General features: G+C 45.7%; 1 long non-coding RNA gene across 11 annotated transcripts in view; it reads right to left on the reverse strand.

The window, feature by feature from the left end:
- The window catches only part of LOC110351014 (uncharacterized), an 81884-nt gene that overhangs the window by 29617 nt on the left and 38683 nt on the right, over positions 1 to 13584 (reverse strand). For 2 of the 11 annotated variants that reach the window (XR_015452091.1, XR_015452090.1), the window contains exons 2-5: positions 12500 to 12573; positions 9169 to 9352; positions 5909 to 6003; positions 1676 to 1971 (exon numbers count right to left, since the gene is read on the reverse strand). This is a non-coding gene — a long non-coding RNA (uncharacterized LOC110351014). Of the gene's footprint in view, positions 1 to 1409; positions 1972 to 5908; positions 6004 to 7117; positions 7609 to 9168; positions 9353 to 12447; positions 12574 to 13584 lie in introns of those variants that run through there. The other 9 variants (XR_015452094.1, XR_015452093.1, XR_015452092.1 and 6 more) reach the window with 8 other exon arrangements.

Raw genomic sequence — 13584 nt, forward strand, 5'->3', positions numbered from 1 at the left:
CCTTTACTCGGCAGGCTATAGACTAGGGGAGGGGAAATCAGCATTTTGAAGACTATGAGACACACAGTCTGAAATGACACTGACATTCAGAAACCTGAAATATCACTGTGGACCCCAATAGAGAGGTGGGAACCGGGTAGGTCCTGCACCTGTGGTTCCAGCTGCACAAGGGGCTTCAGCCCAAGGGTTCAAGACTAGCCTGGGCAACATAGCGAAAACCCTGTCTCAAAAACAAAAATAAAAAGAAATGGAGTCCTGGCTGAAATTCAGCTTAGAATATGCCCACCGGGTCCATGGCCCACCTGGTGGCCTCTACCCCAGCATTGAATGTGTGTGAAGTCCGTGTATTTACAGCTGGAGGAAGCCCACACTGGGGACTTATGATCTGAGCCGTTAGGGGAAGGAGGTTAAATAAGAGGCTTTGAAACTGTGCCCCTCTCTCTACCACCACACCCAGGCCAAGCCGGTAAATAAAAACACTCCTATTTTGAAGGAAGATGGACATTAGCATGCCCTTATGGATCTCAAAGATGCAGGAATAGCTGTCCCTATCATCCTCTGTTATTTATGAGCCAGCCCTGCAGAAAATCAATGGGTCCTGGAGAATCTCTGCAGACTGGGGCTATCTCAACTCAAGCCCCAGCTGCAGCCACTGTCTTGGGTGAGGTCTCACTGCTGGAACCTGTAAATACAGTTTTGAGTACACGGCAGTGGCCACTGGTCTGGTAAATACGGTCTTCTTTATCCCAAGAAAGAGGATAGAATGAGCATCCACCTAGACTAGACAGCAGTATTCATTTAGTTTCCCTCCAGGCCCCCAAGCTATAGTAACTCTCCAATCTGTGTCATGATGTATTCTGGAAAGGGTTAGGCCATCTGGACCTCTGCGGAGCAGCACTGGTCCATTGCACCCTGACATTTTCCTGACTGCAGAGGAGCAGCAGGTGGCGAGGACCGGAAGTTGGGTAAGACATGCGCTTTAGAGAGGAGACAGAAATTTAAAGTCTCCAGGACCTGCCCCTTCAGGAAAGCTTTCTGTGGCCTGGAGCTCAGGGGCACGTTAGGACATCCCCTCAAAAGGAAAATACACATAGCTGCGTCCTGACTGCAAAAGAAGGAGGCACAATACTGGCAGGGCCTCTTGGGCTCTGGAGGCTACACACTGACACTTAGGAATACTGCTTCAGCCAGTGTGCCGGGCAGGTCCAGTGCCAAGCTGCAGCTGCTAGTGAGGCCGGGGAAGGGGTAGAACAGCTACTCCATAGTGAGGCAAGAAAAGGTAAGGAGTTCTGGAGATCTGCCAGGCACCTCCAGGCCCTCTGTGTCTGCAGACACAAGTCCAGGGGGCCTGCTGTCTCCTCTGGTTTGATCATTTACTAGAATAACTCACAGAACTCAGGAAAGCAAAATACTTACAATTAAAGTTTTATTATAGCAAAAGGATACAAATCAGAAGCTGCCAAAAGAACACACAGGGCAAACTCTGAAAAGGGCCCGAACACAAAGCTTCTGTCTTCTCCTGTCATCTCTTCCTCCCAGTCTCTTGGGGAGGCAAAGCTGAAGCATCCTGCTTACCAGGATGCTCACCCCAGGATTCCGTGCCAAGGATGCCCTTTCGTCTCCCTTCCGTGGGGACTGATGCGGCCAGGTGCAAAGCCCCATTATGAATCACACTGCTCAGCCACCTGCTGGCCAGGCTCCTCAGGCAAACAGATCTTCCCGCCAGGCAGGACATCCCCAGGCGAGACACCATCTCCCAGCAGCTAAAGACCCAGGCCAGACTTCTCTGAGTAAAATTAATTCTTCACTTTCCTTTTTTAAAATTCCAAATCTAGCACTCTAAGCACCCTGTCCTGTCTAATCTTTGATCTCTATGTCTTTGACCCACTCCTCCTCTTTCAGAGTTGGCTTCAGGTCACAGGTTGCTCTGGAGACCCCAAAAACATCACTAGACCAACAGCCAGCTACAACCTGCAAAGAAGAGGACAAAAGTCATCCAACATGAGATATGCTGCCCACAAAGGAAATTATTACAAACTCTTTCTTTACACGATGTTGAAATAAGATCTAGTAAATGTGTCTGTTGGTAAGGAAAAGACTAAAACAATGCCCAGCAGTGACATCAGAGTAACATAATACTGTAATCTACTTGACATTCTCTGATGATACGCTACATCACAGCCTATAATTTCCTACAGACGAACATCCCAAGAAAACGTCAGTTATTTATTGAAATGCAGAGTTTAGATGCTTTCCTCTGGTGTAGAGGGTGTTGTAGCCAAGGTTTGCAAGGGAATCGATCTAAAACAGGATACATAACTTATATGATTATTTTATACTATTCATCCAAAAAGTCAAAAACAGAGGAGTGCAAGAGATCTATCCACACGCTAGAGACCTGAAGAATCCAGCCGAGGGCCTGGAAACCACGGCAGTGTCCCACACAAGTCCAGCTGAAGGCCTAGAGCCCAAGGCAGTGTCCTCCAGGAGTCCAGCCAGAGCCCTAGAGCAATGTCTCATGTAAGTTCATATCAAGGATCTGCACCAGAAAAGCCCAAAGGCCACTGGTGGAAGCCAGAAAGCCTGTGCCCCAGGGTGAAGGGTCTATGCCACCAGGCCGAGGGATCTAAGCTAGAGCCACAAACTGATGCTCAAGGAAAAATCAGAGCTCCCCTGACGAGAACAGCAGCCATTCCCAGCGACACCGAGACCCTGAGCTCCTCCGAAGACAAGAACAGCCAAGTTTGCATCAGAAAACCAGCCCCAGCAAGCTTCTCCTAGAAAATCAACAGCACATGATCTTCCCCTCCAGGTCTCTCTTTATGCCACTGACGACAATCCTCAGGTGGGTCTTCCACGCCCAGACCACACTGATTCAGTACAGCTGGGCTCCAAGTTGACCATTAGTCAATCGCCACAGAGGGGTACATGCCAGTTGGTGTGGATCTGCAATTGTGTGACTTCTTTCTCTCACTTTTTACAAAAGCTGATTTGGGGCCGGGTGTAGTAGTGCATGCCTGTAATCTCAGGACTCAGGAGGCTGAGGAGGAGGATTGGCACAGGTTTGAGGCCAGCCTGAGCTAATAGTGCATGTAAGGCCAGACTGAACTACATAGCAAGACCCTGTCTGAAAAAAAAAGGAAGTAGGGGCCAGGGATTTAGCTCAGTGGTTTTGCCGCCTGCTGTGCAAGCGCAAGGACCTGAGTTCGATCGTCGGTACCAAACAAACAAAAAGAACAAAAAAATATATAAAAAGGGCTATGGATGTAGCTCAGCACTACAGTGCTTTCCTAGCGTGTCCAAGGCCCTGGGGTCAGTTCGGAGTATGGAGAGGAAGGGAGAAAGGAAGGTGGGCACGAGGGAGGAAAGGAGGTCACATTTTGAATTTTGATCTTCTCTGGGCTCACCTGGGTTGGATTCTGTCTGCTGGGCAGTGGCCGTGAGCCGAAACCCAGAGCAGAGGAAGGCACAAACTGGACAGTGGACCAGGCCTCGAAGTCTAACATCTGGCAGTGAATTAAATGCATTTTCACTTATAATATTCTCAACTACTGGGACATACTACCATTATAAGTTGAGGAGCAATATGTCTAGAAATGAGCTATTTCTTATTTTTTAATTTTTATTACTACATGTTTGCAGTACACAGTGATTACATTCATCACAGAGAACTGACACATGTACAGAACACACCTGAATTCTTTTTATTTCCACTCCCCCATCTGTAGATCCCTTTCCCATTCACAAAAGATCTCCCTGATTATTATCCATCCTTTATTTTGCTCTTTAAATTATTTATACTTCGGGTTTCTCATATAAGAGAAGCTATATGATATTTAAGCTTCTGTGTCTGATTTATTTCACTTAAACTTATGGTCTTGAGGTGCATCCATTTTTCTACAAATGCCTCAAATGTATCCTTCTTTATAGCACAGTAATACTCCATTGTACATAAGTACCACATTTTCTTTATTCAGTCATCTGTTGATGGACATATAGGTCTCTTCCAAGTTTTAGCTACTATGATTTGTGCTGGGTTGTGTTGTTGTTGTTTTATTTGTGCTGTTATAAACACGGGTATAAATGTATCACTGTAATATAATGTCTAACCCTTTTGGAAAGATACCTACAAGAATAGCTGGGTTGAATGGAGTTTCCATGTTTCGTTTTTGAGGGATCTCCAGGCTGATTTCCATGGTAGTTCTACTAGTTTATACTCCCACCAACAATGTAGAAAGAAGGGTTCCTTTTTCCCCTGAAGCCTCGCCAGCATTTGTTATTATTTGATTTATTCATGATGGTCATTTTTTTCTGGAATAAGGTAAAACCCCAGTGTTGTTTTGATTTGAATTGCTTTAATACACAAAGATAATGAACATTTGTACATGTGTTTACTGGCCATTTGTACTACTTCTTCTGAGAAGTGTCTACTCATTTCAATTTCCCTTTTTTTTATTTGGTCTTTTATTTTGGAGGGGGTGTCTTTTTTTTTGTACCAGGGATTGAACTCAGGACCTTGCATTTGTGAGGCAGGCGGTGGCACCACTGAGCTAAATCCCTGGCCCTCCTTATATATTCTAGAGAGTAATCCTCTGTCAGAGGAATAACTGTGAAATTCTTTCCTCATTCTGTAGATTGTCTTTTCACTCAGTTGTTTCCTTTGCTGTGCAGAAGCTTTTCAATTTGATACGATCCCATTTGTTGATTCTTGATGTTATTTCTTGTGCAAAGGGGGTTCTGTCCAGGAAGTCTCTACTATGCCTGTGCCTTCCAGAGCTGTATCTGTTTTACCTTCCAGCAGATTCAGTGTTTCTGTTTTCATAGCTGAGTCTTTGATCCATTTTGATTTTATTTTGGTACATGGTTATAGACATGGGTCTAGATTCACAATCTTTTCCTGGCACAGGGGAGTTGAGACAGGGTCTCACTGTGTAGTTCAGGCTGACCTTGAACTCACTATGTAGCCCAGGTTGGCCTCGAACTCATGGCAATCCTCCTGCCTCAGCCTCCCAAGTGCTGGGATCACAGGTGTGTGGCACCATGCCCGTCTTCAGATTCAGTCTTCTCCTTGTTATAACCAGTTTTCCCAGTATCCTCTGGTAATGAGGCTCTTCCTTCCAGCATGTTTTGTGCCCCTTCATCAAAAATGAGATGGCTGAATATGCCCGGGTTGCTTCTGTGTCTTCTATTCTGTTGCACTGATCTACAAATCTGTTTCTATACCAACACCATGCTGCTTTTTCACTGTAACTTTATAATATAACTTGAAATCTGGGCTTGTGATGCCCCTTGTGCTCTTGGTGTCCAGCATTACTTTTGCTGGGTCTCTTCTAGATCTGTGTGAATTTTAGGATTGTTTTCTTTAGTTCCGTGAGGTGTGCTGTTGCTATTTTAACTGGGATTGAATTAAATCTATATATCAGCTTGGGTAATATGGTCCTGTTGACAATGTTGGTTCTGCTTATCTAGGAGCAAGGGGTATCTTTCCAATTTCTGGCGTCCTCTTTGATCTCCTTTTTCATAGTTTTCATTATAGACGTCTTTCATAGAATTTACCTATTTTTGGTCTCTGCTATTCATTCATATATCTTCTTGGAGCCTCAGATTCTTAAATCAAGCACTCCGAGCCTTGGTTTTGTCATCTGTCAAGTGGGAATAAAATGTGCCCTTGGGCCAGGGATTTAGCTTAGTGGCACCGAGCCTGCCTGGCAAGCCCAAGGTCCTGAGTTCAATCCCTGGTATAAAAAAAAAAGTGCCCTTTCCCAGAGTTTGTTAGGAGGTTCACATTAGATCATTGTTGAAGTCCTTTGCAAGCCATACAGTGCTATACAAATATAAAAAAATCTGGGGAGAATCCCCTAACTTTTAGGAGTATTTTCAACAAAGAACGCAAGTGTGGGATGCTTACATTGGCCGGCCGGCCCAGGGAAGAGTAGAATATGCTTTTCTCTATCATCTTAGGGTAGATGGCACACTGCCTCGTAAACTCTACTCTGGCCAGGCCTTGGGAAAGAAAGGCAAAATGAAACACAGACCCTCCACATCCATCAACTCATTCAATCTTCCCCACACTGCTGCCAGTTGAACATTCTGCCCATTTTATGGATGGAGGAACTGAAGCTTGGAGATGTTACTCAAGACTATGCCACTGGTAAACAGCAGCTTCCAGACTGATTCTTCCAACATCAGCAGGCAGAGGACAGAATGGAGGAACTGGTGGGAGGCAGCCTGAGACATAAGGCTCGCTTCTCGAGTCTCATCTCCCTGAACAAATTTCCCCAAAAGCTCTAGGTCTCTCCTGTGTCCTTTCGAACCCTTCACGTTTCTAGCTTGAAAACGGGGCCCAGAAAACCATGCTAATGGTCGGTTGACAATAAGGGGGACAGCTGGGGATAGCAAGAGCGTGCGTCTCCGGAGGGATCCTGGGGCAGCTCCTCTCCTGGTCTAGAGGAGCTGTGGCCAGCTTCTCCCCAGTCCTGTGCGACATGTCACAGCCCAACTCACAGACTCAAAGGCCTGCACAAACATCCATTCTTTCCCACCTCCGTCCTCATTAATATGTTCACTTCCACAAGCAAGAGTAGCTCCTGAGACAAAAATGCTAGGGTCCCCTGTTTATGTATAAACATCTTTCCAAGCCAGGCATGGTGACCCACACCTATACTCCCAGCTACTCCAGAGGCTGAGGCAGGAGGATTCCATGTTCAAGGCCTGCCTGGACCATTTAGCAAGGCTCTGTCTCAAAATAAAAAGAAAAGGGACAGGGAGGTAGCTCAGTGGTAGAGTGCTTCCCTAACATGGGGAAACCCTTGGGTTCAATCCCCAGTTCTACAATCAATCGATCGATCAATCAAGATTTTTTTTCATAACCTAGAATCCTCCCTTCATCAATGTGTGTCTCTTCTCTTATTTAAAATTTAACTCAAATACCAAACATTAAAAGCAGCCCCAGGGTCCTTCAACTTGGAGATCTATTCAATTAAATGATGGTAGCATTGTCAGAAACAGCTTATTAGGCAGTTATTTAAGAAAACAAAGTAAATTTAGCAAGACTGCCAAAATGTAGTACTGAGTGAGTTGATACAGGGATGGCAGTATGCCTTAATTTTTTTTTTTTGATGGTGGTAAGGATTGAACTCAGGACCTTGCTCTTTCATGTCTTGCACCATGAGCAAAATCTTTGCTGTTATCTGAGAAATTATTTCTGATTTCATTTTTCCCAGATCCTCTTTTGTTGCCAGTTCAGAGAGTCCAGGTGGTTGAGTATCAGATTGTTCCATCTCGTTTCTCTTTGGGGTTGCTGTAGGTGATCCAGAAGTCTGTTTTTGAGGCTTGTTTATGTGTCTTCTCATTTCCACGGGGCGGGGGGGGGGGCGGTGCTTCTGGCGCCCACGTGGCTCACCTTCTCTGCCCTAGGAGCTTGGGATGGCGGTGGAGGAGCTTAGGACCTTGCTCTTTCGAGGCAAACACAGAGCCACTGAGCTACATCCCAGGCCCATGTTCTAATTTTTGTAAAAGAAAAATATTAAATATAAGTTTAGGGGGGTGGGGATTCAGCTCAGTGGTTTCGCCGCCTGCTGCGCAAGCTCAAGGACCCGAGTTCAATCCCTGGTACCAAAAAAAAAAAAAGAGAGAGAGAAATTAGAAATAAGTTTAGGGCAGCACAAAAAGTTCTAGAGAGCACACAGAACCCACCTCTGGTGCTGACCCTGGCTGCGGAAGCTCCCGTCTCATGGTACAGCTAGTGCTACTCAGACGCTACCCTAGCGTGCAATCTTCCTTCAGTTAAAAATGAAAAACTTTAACTCAAATCTTTTTTTCCCCCAAAAAAGCTTATCTTGTTGCGCCTGGTACCATGGCACACACCTGTAACCCCATCATTTAGGAGGCCAAGGCAGGAGGATTTAGAGGCCAACCTGGGCTACACAGAAAGACCCTCCTTCTCCTCCCAAATCTGATCACTGCCCTTTTATTTCCTCTGCCCCAGCCTAACTACGGGATTGGATGATGCTTCGCCCTTGAATAACAAAATCTAGAGGGCCAGATTATTTTCATATAATTATTTTAAAAGAGTAACACTTGGTAATTCAGAACATTGAGTTAAATGTTTTTGTTTTAGTTTTGAGACAGGGTTTTGCCATGTAGTTCAAGCTGTCTTTGAACTCACTATGTAGCCCAGACTGGCCTCAAACTTGTAGTGATCCTCCTGCCTCAGCCTTCCAAGTACTGGGATCACGAGCGTGTGCCACCACACCCAGCAGTTAAATGTTAGTTATCAATAAGACAAAAATTCTGAGCTGTCCTAAATTTAATTGTAAGGATCAAAGAACGAAGAGGAAGAGAAGTAAGAGAAGTTCATCTCTGATAGCTTGTGGCCAAACCAGCTAAAACATCTGCTCCCCACTCCTAAAAGTGCACAGACACCTTGGCTAACACCAGGCCCAGGACGCACCTCGTCACACAGAGCTGGCCCAGCACGTGTGGGGCCCTAGGCTGGACCCAAAACAGAACAGCCATCAAAGGTAACCTCACATTCTACCTACAAACACCAACCGAGACACATTAAGTACAGCAGCTGGGGAGGCTGAGGCAGGAGGATCACAGTTCAAGCCCATCCTGGGCAACTCAGCATGACCCTGTCACAAAATACAAAATTAAAAACTGGTAGGCATGTGGCTTAGGGTGCAGGCCCTGGACGCAATCCCTATTCCTGAAAAAGAAAAAGGCAGCTGTGAGAACTCACCAAGCACCCTCCTAACCCAAGCTTGGCTGTGTCCCACCTCTCTTCTCCACACCCAAGGAGCGGTCGGTGGCAACATCATGCGCCCTCTTTCCCCCAACATTTCCATGCTCTCAGTCTCTGGAACCGAGGGGAACAGTCTCTCACCCACCACCTGTCCTCCCTGCTGGGGACAGGCGCTTGTCCCAGGAGTCGTCCCTTTTTTTCTGGCTCATCTCTAATGACTCAATAAACTTCTTTTATTTCAGACACCTCTCAGGCTTGAGAGTTCTAGTTCATGCAATCAAAAGACATATTACTGGGGCCGGGGATTTAGCTCAGTGGTTTCATCGCCTGCTGTGCAAGCGCACGGACCCGAGTTCAATCCCTGGTACCAAAAAAAAAAAAAAAAAGACACATTACTGGTCACAGCAGTTTGTGGGCCGTACCTGGGACAGCAGAGCTGTGAGAGGTCGATTCCCAGCAGCTTGTCCCCATGCCAAAATTGCTCTTCAGGGTTGTGCCTCTGCCGCTTCAGTCCCTCAGCCCCTCTCTTCAACACCTGCCACAGTCTGCTCATGAGCCTCGGGTCACACTGCCTCTCATTCTTCTGCTCCCAGGATCCACCCCATGCTGCAATCAGAGTGATCAAAAAATTCGAATCCGATACTTATTCCCCATTGCTCAGGAGTTTAAAGCCCGCCCCCCAATACTGGGTATTGAACCCAGGGCCTTCACCCTGAGCTACATCCCCAGCACTTGTTTATTTTTTGTCTTGAGACAGAGTCTCACTCAGTCACTAAATTGCACAGGCTGGGCTCAGACTTGAGATCCTCCTGCCCCGGCCACCCAGAGTGCTGGATTCTGAACAAGGTTTAAGAGGCCCTCTGTGGTCTGCAGCCTGCTTCTTCCTGCAGCCTCCTTCTCCCTCGCTCTCTGTCCCCATGGACTGTCCTTACTGTTCCCCAAACCAGCCCTGCCCTCTCCTCCTCACACTCCTGCGGCTGTTTCCTCTTCCCGGAGCCCACCTCCCCCAGAGCTGAACTGCTGGGCAGTGACCAAAATACACACCCAGAGCAGCTGCGAGGCAGCTGCCAAGGGGCCTGCCTCTCTTCTCCTGTTGGAACAAGCATCCTTTCAATTAAAAGTAATAAATCTCTTCTTGTTTAAGTGGCAGATGGTTAAGATTGTTACTTTTGCTTCCAGCAAGCCTCTAAAAAATTTTTGAAAAGGAAACTATATGATTTAAGTGAGGAGAGATCAAATATTAAGGACAAGTACGAACTCTTACAGCAGCCATGCAGAAGTTGATGACTTGTGTTCCTTATGTCAAGGCCTTCACAAAGCCCTCTCCTGTCATGGAGTCACAGTTCTAGCAATCTAGGCTCATCCTCAAAGATGGAATGGCACTAGGCAAGGTGGTACATGCCTATAATTCCAGCTACTCAAGAGGCTGAGGCAGAAGGATCTCAAGTTTAAGGCCAGCCCTAGTGATTCAGTAAAACTCTGTTAAAAAAAAAAAAAAGTGAAATAGCCTTTCCAACCTTACTCAAAAATCTGTGAGTCAGGCCAGGGATTTAGCTCAGTGGTTTCACTGCCTGCTGCCCAAGCGCAAAGACCGGAGTTCGATCCCCGGTTTGGGCCAGGGATTTAGCTCAGTGGTTCCACCACCTGCCTCGCTAGCTAAGAACCCGAGTTCGATCCCCAGTACCAAAAAAAAAAAATCTGTGAGTCACTTGGAATCCGCTTCCCCTTCAACCTCAGACCCTCAAACCTGGAGGCTTCCTTTTTTATTGGGAAATCGGTGGGTTTTCAGCATAATCCATCCCTCTCCACCTCGATCCAAAGGATGCACTGCAGGGGCTTCCTGCACAAACGTGTGAAGGCTTCTCCAGACCTGAACTGTAGGATACAAACTTCTTCATGTGCATCCCCAAAGCAACCCAGACCAGAGCCCAGGTTTTCTGATTCTCCTGCAAGCTGCACAGCATGGGCATCCTTGAAAATCTGTCCACTTCAGACAAATCCAGGTAACAGCAAACTGCCCAGAGAGGCAGGGACAACTGATTATTCAACTTGTTACTTCCCCGGTATGGTCCTGAATGCTCCCTAACCATCCCGAAGCAATTTCAGCCACAGCAGAAGGGACAAAGAGCGCACTCCAGGGGAGGAGACAAGCTTGGTTTGTTGGGGTCTGCGCTCTGAGGGCTCCTGTACACCATCCTCAGGGCACCAGGGCACATGGCAGAGCCTGTTATCACTGGGATGAAGACCAGTGGCAACGGCCCCCTCTGTATCAAGCCATCATCAGGGAAGAGTCTGAGTCTCTAAGTGATTCCACCCCTTCCCTGATACAAATCTACTAACTCTTAATATGTCCACTGAGGGCTCTCCAGATCAACCTTCAGAAAACTAAGAAAGCAGCAGGCATGATTTAAATCACCAGCCTTGAATTTGCCTTGCTTCCCACCCAGCACCCCCTTGGCAGCAGCACTTAGATTTGACTTCAGAAAACCACGGAGCGGGTGCCTCAGCACTGAGTCAGGGAGCTGCACCCTCGCCCAGGCCCCAGGGTTCCTACCCAGGGAACCACGGGAATGTTGCCTGGCACCCAAAGGCAAAAGATAAGCAAAAACAAATAAGAGTTGGCTGGATATAGTGGCGCACACCTATAATCCCTGCACTCGCACTTGGGAGGCTGAGGCAGGAGGATCTCAGAGAGATCGAGGCCACCCTGGGCTCCACAGTGAGTTCAAGGCCAGCCAGAGAGAGACCCTGTCTCAAAACAAAAACAAAAAACAAGAGAAATACCCTTCAGGACTTTCACTTGGAAAACTGAGAATAATGGTGAAACAAAAATAATTTTTGAAGCTTTTGGCAGCGAAGGGGTGGAGAAATGTGGAGAGCTGTTTCCGAGGGCACCGCACCGCGCAGAGACAATGTGCTACAAGAAGCCCTCGGCTGCGGCGTCAATTAAGTCTTTGAGGCAGCCACACTGCCTCGCTTGTTCCCCTAAAGTAGCGCTTTCTGGAAGCGAACTCTCAGCTGGCGAGAACAGTGACCCCCGTTCCAGTCGTCTGTCAACGTCTCAAAAAAGAAAAACCTCCCCCTGTCCAGCTGTCTTGTTTTGCATTTTCTATTCTGTACTTCAGTACAGTAATGACAAACAGGAGGTAAGGGGTCTTGCAAATTTGGAAGAAAGAAGAAATTTAAAAGCACCCAGAAATCTCTGCTTTCAGCTCCTAGTGAAAAGTCTGCGTTTCAGAGAAACCAGACTAATTTTTTTAAAAAGAAGAAACCCTGAGCACTGGGAAGCAATAAGCACTCCTCAGTTTCTGGCCTACCAAACAAATTTAAAACTAAAAACGGAACATGCATATCCCATCCATTCTTTCCAAATCAAGCAGTATCAACGTTCCATATTTTAAACATTAGGCTCTTTCTACATGTGACTTTCACCTCAACAAATTAAAATTTTTTTTTTGTTACCGGGGATCAAACTTGGGACCTTGCACTTGTGAGGCAGGCCCCAGAACCACTGAGCTAAATCCCCGGCCCAAATCAAATTTTTTAAAAAAATCTTCTCACAACCAACTCTGCTGGTACCACCATAAGAAAATAAAAGATGCAGATCACCCAGAGAAGCAAATATTCTCAAAAGCATTTTTTTTTCCTGAAAGCATTTTTACTACACTTTGGTATACCCTAGGTAGATTTTATAGGTTTACCTTTGCAACTTTATTTTTCTTAAAAAGTCAGGCAGGGCGCAGTGACACACACCTGTAATCCCAGCACTTGGGAGGCTGAAGCAGGAGTATAGAGTTCAAGGCCAGCCTGAACTACATAATGAGATCCTGTCTCCAAAAAAAAAAAAAAAAAAAAATTAGTTTAGTAAAGGTAGTTTATACCCCTTGAGCAGCGGTCCACTAACAGGGCAGAAAAGTATGCAAAATCAGTTACTAAGAGGAATTGAAACTCAATGTTTTCCACAAATAAGATACAAAAAGAACAAACCCTACAGGTTGAAAACCAGCATTTAAAGGAATATTATTTTAAAAGAACTACTGTAGCAACACTTCATTTTTTAAAAAGTTAATGTTTTGATACATCAAAAATTCAAGGGAGGGCTAGGGATTTATTCAGAGGTTCCACTGCCTGCCTCACAAGCACAAGGTCCCGAGTTCGATCCCAGGTACAAAAGAAAAAAGAAATTCAAGGGAAATAAGAAAAACTTGAAAAAAGAACAAAGTAAATAGTGATAATACAAATAAATTTACAATTACCATAAATATGGTAAAATACTCATGCTTAAGAATAATAAAGAGTTTATAATGAAACAATAAAATAACATTTTTTTGCCCCCAATTTAGCATTAAAAAACACTGACACACCTCAGCACTGGCAACAGTCATGTGGTGACCTGGAAATTTTGTCAAAACGTATCAAGAGCCTGAAAAATGTTTCTACCTTTCTGCCCAGCAGCTCCACTTCCGGAAATGGAGCCAAAGAAAGAAAATCCTGACAGGAAAGAGTTTGTGCATAGCCAGTAACTGAGGCCTCGGGCACAGGACCTGGAGAGGGACAGCAAGTTACGACACAACACTGCAGTCACAAGGGCTCTCAGAGATGTGTGGACACTTCACAGCAAATGCTTAGGATATGATCTTAAAAGGGAAAAAGCAAACTAAATAACTATAGGCCTGATCACACATATTTTGTAAATATCTTTTTTAAAAACAACGAGAAGGAAATACACAAAAATAGTTGTCTGTAGGATTATGGAAGTTTTTTGTTTTTGTTTTGTGTTGTTGTTGTTTGGTTTGGTTTGGTTTTGTACTGGGATTGAACCCAAGGCCTTTTGCATT

The sequence above is a fragment of the Heterocephalus glaber genome, unplaced genomic scaffold (genome assembly GCF_053883595.1).
Source record: "Heterocephalus glaber isolate CG9 unplaced genomic scaffold, H.glaber_assembly_v1.0 deba00001442, whole genome shotgun sequence".
Lineage (NCBI taxonomy): Eukaryota > Metazoa > Chordata > Mammalia > Rodentia > Bathyergidae > Heterocephalus > Heterocephalus glaber.